Below are 5,486 nucleotides of genomic sequence, written 5' to 3' on the forward strand. Positions count from 1 at the left end.
GGGTCTCTTGGAGTTTTGTGTAAGTTTTCCTTGCTAAGGACTGACTTTAGGGCTTCATGCATACTAGACAGGATTTTACCACGGAGTTATAGATTTCTGGATCTACCCTGCCCTTTAGATTTCTGGATAAATAAGTGACTTTGAGTCAGCCAACCTGTTATTTGAGCAAACTATCAATGCACAGTTCCCAACAAACACCACTAGTGAGCTGGACAGAAGATCCGTTAATAATGCACATTTTTCTCAAGCACAAGGCCTTCAGTTCTGATCTCTGACATAGATATAAGTAGCCAAGTGAAATGACATGTGATGCTAATTTCAGCACTACAGAGGCAGGGATGGGAGCCAGCATTCTTGGGGCTTGCCATCTAGCCAGTTTAGTTAATTAGGAAACTCAGGTTTCAGTGTGTAACCCTGCCTCAAGAAAATAATATATAGAGTACCATTACAAAAAAAAAAAAAAAAAAAAAAAAAAAAAAACCAAAACCAAAAACAAACAAAAAAACCAAAAAACACCTATTCTGTGTTGACCTCTAACTTTCACACATAAATGCAGACCAATCCACTAATATACATGCCTGCATACCTATCCACATGTATACACACATACATTTACACATATTTTCACACAAAAGGAGTGAGAGAAAAAGAGAAGAAAAGAGAAGAGAGGAGAGGAGAGGAGGGGGGAAGGGAAATGAGGGGAAGGGAGGAGAGAGGAAAGAAGAGAAGAGGAGAGGAGAGGAGAGGAGAGGAGAGGAGAGGAGAGGAGAGGAGAGGAGAGGAGAGGAGAAGAGAAGAGAAGAGAAGAGAAGAGAAGAGAAGAGAAGAGAAGAGAAGAGAAGAGAAGAGAAGAGAAGAGAAGAGAAGAGAAAAGGAGTCTTTGACTGAGAGGTTCCATGCCAGGTTTTATTTCCTAAGGAATACAATGGATTACTATACTTCATTCTAGTAAAAGAAAAAAAATACATTTTTTTCTGATCAAAGAAACTTGTATTTACTAAATTTCTCGCATCAGTTTTCTCATATATTTCAAAAAAAATATCTGTAGGGTCTCAGAGCTGGTCCTGGAGATCTGAAATGGAACCCAGGTCTCATCACATACATCTTCAAGTGTTCTAGCCACAGCACAGAGCTAATGCTGCACTCATAGACACCATGGAGAAGCATGATGTGGTTGGCATGGCCAATAGTAGTCACTGTATTCCATGATGGGTAGAAACACAGAAAAAATGAAATCCATAATAGACAGAGAAAGGGTGAGCTGGACATTCCTAAGCCTCTTCAATGCTCTGACACATACATTGGAAAAGAAAACCAGTGACACTGAGTGATCCATAAACACCTTTCTAGGGAGCTAAGAAGTGTATGTTAATCCACTTCCATCAAAATGTACATAGGTCAAAGCTAATAAGATATTCTTTTCAAGCAATTCATTGAAGCAACTATGTGTTAAATCCGTATTTTCTCTCTTTCCATCATTTAAGATTGTTATGGCGGCCAACTAGACAGTGAATCTTTTTTGTGTGTTTGTATGTTTTTGTACAGATATAGAGGATCTATATTAAGGTGCCTGTGTCTGTGTGCTTGTGTGCTTGTGTGTGTGTGTGTGTGTGTGTTTGTGTGTTATTGTGTATGTGTGTGTGAAAGAGAAGCAGGAGAGAGAGAGGGCCAGTGGGGTGGGAGAGCATGTGTATTTATGTGTGAGTGTGTATGTGTGTATGAGAGAAAGAGGGGAGAGAGAGAGGGCAGTGGGGAGAGAGAGCATGTGGATTTGTGTGTGTGTAGGTTAAGGATCAACATCAGGGGTTTTCTTATTATCTACCTTGTCTTTTGAGATATGGTAGCACACTAAACCCAGTGGCCACCAATTGGCTGCACTCACTGACCAGAGAGCTCCAGAGATTAGCCTGTCCCCTCACTCCACTGTTCCCTCTGGGGTTAAAGTTTTTCTAGCATTTGGTTTGTATATGGGAGCTATCGATCTGAATTAGGGGCTTCACACTAGCATAGCAGGTGCATTAATGACAGAATTATCTCATTATATCCGCAGTATGCTGACTTCATTCTTGGTTCGTTTGTTTTTTGATAAAGTCAATAATTCTAATGGTGGCCTCCACTAGGTATAGTGTCACTAGGAACCTCAATCACCTTCACTAAGATGGTAAAGATTAGTCCAACACACCAATAACTACTCCCTAGAGAGACTACCAACATCAGGAAGTTATGAGTATGCCAGGTTCTCCATTTGAATCGCATCCCACATCTTCTGAATAAAATCATGTGTAAGTTAGATGTTAGCATTCCTTGGTTATAGTGAAGGCTGATGTATGTTAAGGTGATGACTCCTGGATGCTGATGACTCCTGGTTGCTATAGAGGAAAGTAGATAAATAACATCTCCTTTGCTCTGTATTCTCTGTCCAGTTTCCTTAGACCTGACTTTAGCATGTTAGTCTGTAGATCTGAACAAGAATCTTTCATTTACAGAGTTGATCAGAACCCTCTAATTCTTCCCTCGAGGCCATGATGTCTTTGCTCCCAAATTGTATCTCTGAAGGAAAAGAAAATCACATGTTCATCTTTTGTAAAGCATGTTCACTTTTACTGTCTCTCAATAATGAATGAGCTGCAGAATCAATAAGAGCCAAGATTTATTCAGACTGTGATTATTATAGCTCATTCAGTATGTGGCTTTAACCAAGAGATTCAGTCTGAACTTACTGTCCTGATTTGCACTGGCTGGCCTGACATACCCCCACTGCTACCCTGGTTTCCTTTTTTGGGATACCTTAAGTCATTCACCACACCTTCACTACCTAGCCTGTTCTGTGCTTTTAAGCTGCACTCCCAAGGAGCTGCCTTTATATCCTAAGACTTTCATCTGCATTGCATTTTTGTCAGTGGCTGGGATAGTGGGCTACAGTTTCTATTCTATTTATTCAACTAGGTGAACTTTCTGCTAAAGCAAGGATAATGCCAAATTTCTTTAAAAACAAAATATAAGAAACCCAAAACCAAATCAAAACAAACAAAAGCCCCTGCACCCGTTAGCACAGAGATTGTCATAGACCACCAGAAATGTCCTCAAGATAGAACATCTCAACCTGCATTTATATCATGATTCTTCTAAAAGATCGGTAATAAAACCCACAAAATTTATATAAAATGGATATTGTATACTTAGAAATCCTTTTTATGGGATAAGGTTGTCCAGATTCTAACAGAAGCCAAATAATCCACATTTTATTAATTTTATTCTTTTCCCCCCTCCCCCTCCTTCCCTCCCACATCTTCTGTGGGGCATTGGGCTATGCACAGACAGGCTGGTCTCCAGTTGAGCTGGGGTCTGAACCCCAAAGGGTAATAATTAACCTTTATGACATGGTAGGCATTCCCTTATGCTCCTGGAACTCTGGCTCCTGCCTAAGTTACCGCCCCCCCCCCAAGAGAAGCATGGCTAGAAGTCACTTAAGAAATAGCCCCAGCTTCTGACTTTCAAGCTAAACTCCTCCCCAGTTACCTAGCAACATTAAAGACCATAAAAAGGGTTGTTCAGCCCCTGCTTGCTCTCTTACTTCTTACTCTCTGTCTCTCTCTTCTTACCCCTCACTCTCCCCCTCTCTCCTCTGTGTCTTCTCTCCTCTCCTCTCTCCTCTCTCTGCTTCTCTCTCTCTCTCTCTCTCTCTCTCTCTCTCTCTCTCTCTCTCTCTCTCCCCTACCTTCTCTCTTTCCCCATGCCTTTCTACAATAAAGCTCTAGAGTCTCTGCTCATCAAGATCTGCTGCACTCACTCTGGTCAGTGTTGGGGACCTCTTCCCTCATCCTTCTCTCCTATAACCCTGGTGGCTTTAGCAAAGTAGCTCCGGGGTTCCCAGGTAGGGTTGCCTCTGGCCACCCTCTGAAGAGTGGCTCAGAGGCCTGAATGCCCACCCAGGGATGAGTGGAAGGTAGATAGCAACTCGCCCATACCTGACAGACCAGAGAATAGGTAAAACTCTGGCAGGGTGTGTGGGTTTTCCCCTTCCCCTTCTTCCCCTGGGCCTCTTTTTAGTTCCCAACAATCCTCTCTCCTAGCACTTTGTGTGTGTGTGTGTGTGTGTGTGCTCATTTGCCACATGCATGTATGGACATTTTTTGGTACTTAGTTTTCTCTTTCTTCCTCATGTATCTTGGGGATTAAATTCAGGATTATTAGGCCCAGTGAAAGTACCTATTTCAAACAAGCCATTTTGCTATCTACCAAACCAGGTTTGTGTTGTTCTGCTGGTCTCTGTAACGTCTTCTCTGGATCCAGCCAGTTAGCTTCAAAGGGTACGCAATACATTCACCTTCTCTGACTTTAGAATGCCTGTAGATGTTCCAGTCACTTGGTATGTGAAATCAGAGGTGCCATTTGTGCTAAGAGATCCTTGACATAAAAGGTTCACAACTGAGTGCTGCTGAATTGAAATTTAAGTACATTTTTCTAAGAATCTGATGATCCTATTAGTGGTGAAGTTTTCAAGAAATAGCCTTTCTATTTGATGTCTTGGTACTTCTGTCTCTTACATCAAGTAAGTGGAATTGAAAATTGTAGTCATCTTTTATTCACATCTCTTGTTTCCAAATTACTCAACTAGGCCATGAAAAGTAATATTTACTTCATCCTATCTTCCTGTAGTATGCTGAAAGCCTTAAAAACAATATGATTTTTCATTTCAGCAAACCATATTTAAATCATCATTGTGTTGCTTATCTGTCTACCAAGTGGTAATTTGGTTTACCGCTATCAATGTGAATTTGACTGTCTGACTATTCAAAGTTTTTCTTATCATCTATTCTCAAAATAAAATACTATATTCAGAGATAATGTAATATTAAATAGCAATATCTAGGCAGCACAAACACTCCAGGAAAATGATGGAAGACTTGATGGAATTTTTCTCACCTTGAGACAGTCATTTTTTCTTCCATTCCTCTCTCTTTCTTTCCCTTTATTTGCCCCTCCCTCCCTCCCTCCCTCCCTCCCTCCCTCCCTCCCTCCCTCCCTGCCTGCCTCCCTTCTTCCCCCCTCCCATTCCTTCCCTATGTCCTCCACCCCCTTCTTTATCATCCTTTTTTTTTTCTTTTGCATTCTGTGAGACAGAATCTCATTGCATAATCCAGTCTGAAAACAAGCAAAGGGCCCTTGTGATTGTGTTTCCAGAGAGCAGAAATAACAGCCATGCACCACCTACCCCGAGCACAGATTGTTTACTTGTAAGTTTAACTTGGTCTTTGTAGTACTCATGGTATCAGCGTTTACATCCATGTGGATACATTCTGAGTTACTTCCATGCTCAGCACCATTTATATATTTGAATTTTCAAATTTGCAAACAAGTGTAGCCTGGTAATAAACTTGGGTTTAAAGTTTGGGGACTAGCTTTATCACTATATCAAGAGCAGCTTCTCTAACACATAAGATTCTCAGAGGCTGAGTAGATACAGGTACAATGCCATTATTTCC

General features: G+C 41.2%; 1 long non-coding RNA gene across 1 annotated transcript in view; it reads left to right on the top strand.

The window, feature by feature from the left end:
* Positions 1-3,764: 3,764 nt before the first annotated feature.
* The window catches only part of Gm40658, a 19,759-nt gene continuing 18,037 nt past the window's right edge, over positions 3,765-5,486 (top strand). The window contains exon 1 of the long non-coding RNA XR_873106.1: positions 3,765-3,794. This is a non-coding gene — a long non-coding RNA (predicted gene, 40658). The remainder of the gene's footprint in view (positions 3,795-5,486) is intronic.

The sequence above is a fragment of the Mus musculus genome, chromosome 13, assembly GCF_000001635.26.
Source record: "Mus musculus strain C57BL/6J chromosome 13, GRCm38.p6 C57BL/6J".
NCBI lineage: Eukaryota > Metazoa > Chordata > Mammalia > Rodentia > Muridae > Mus > Mus musculus.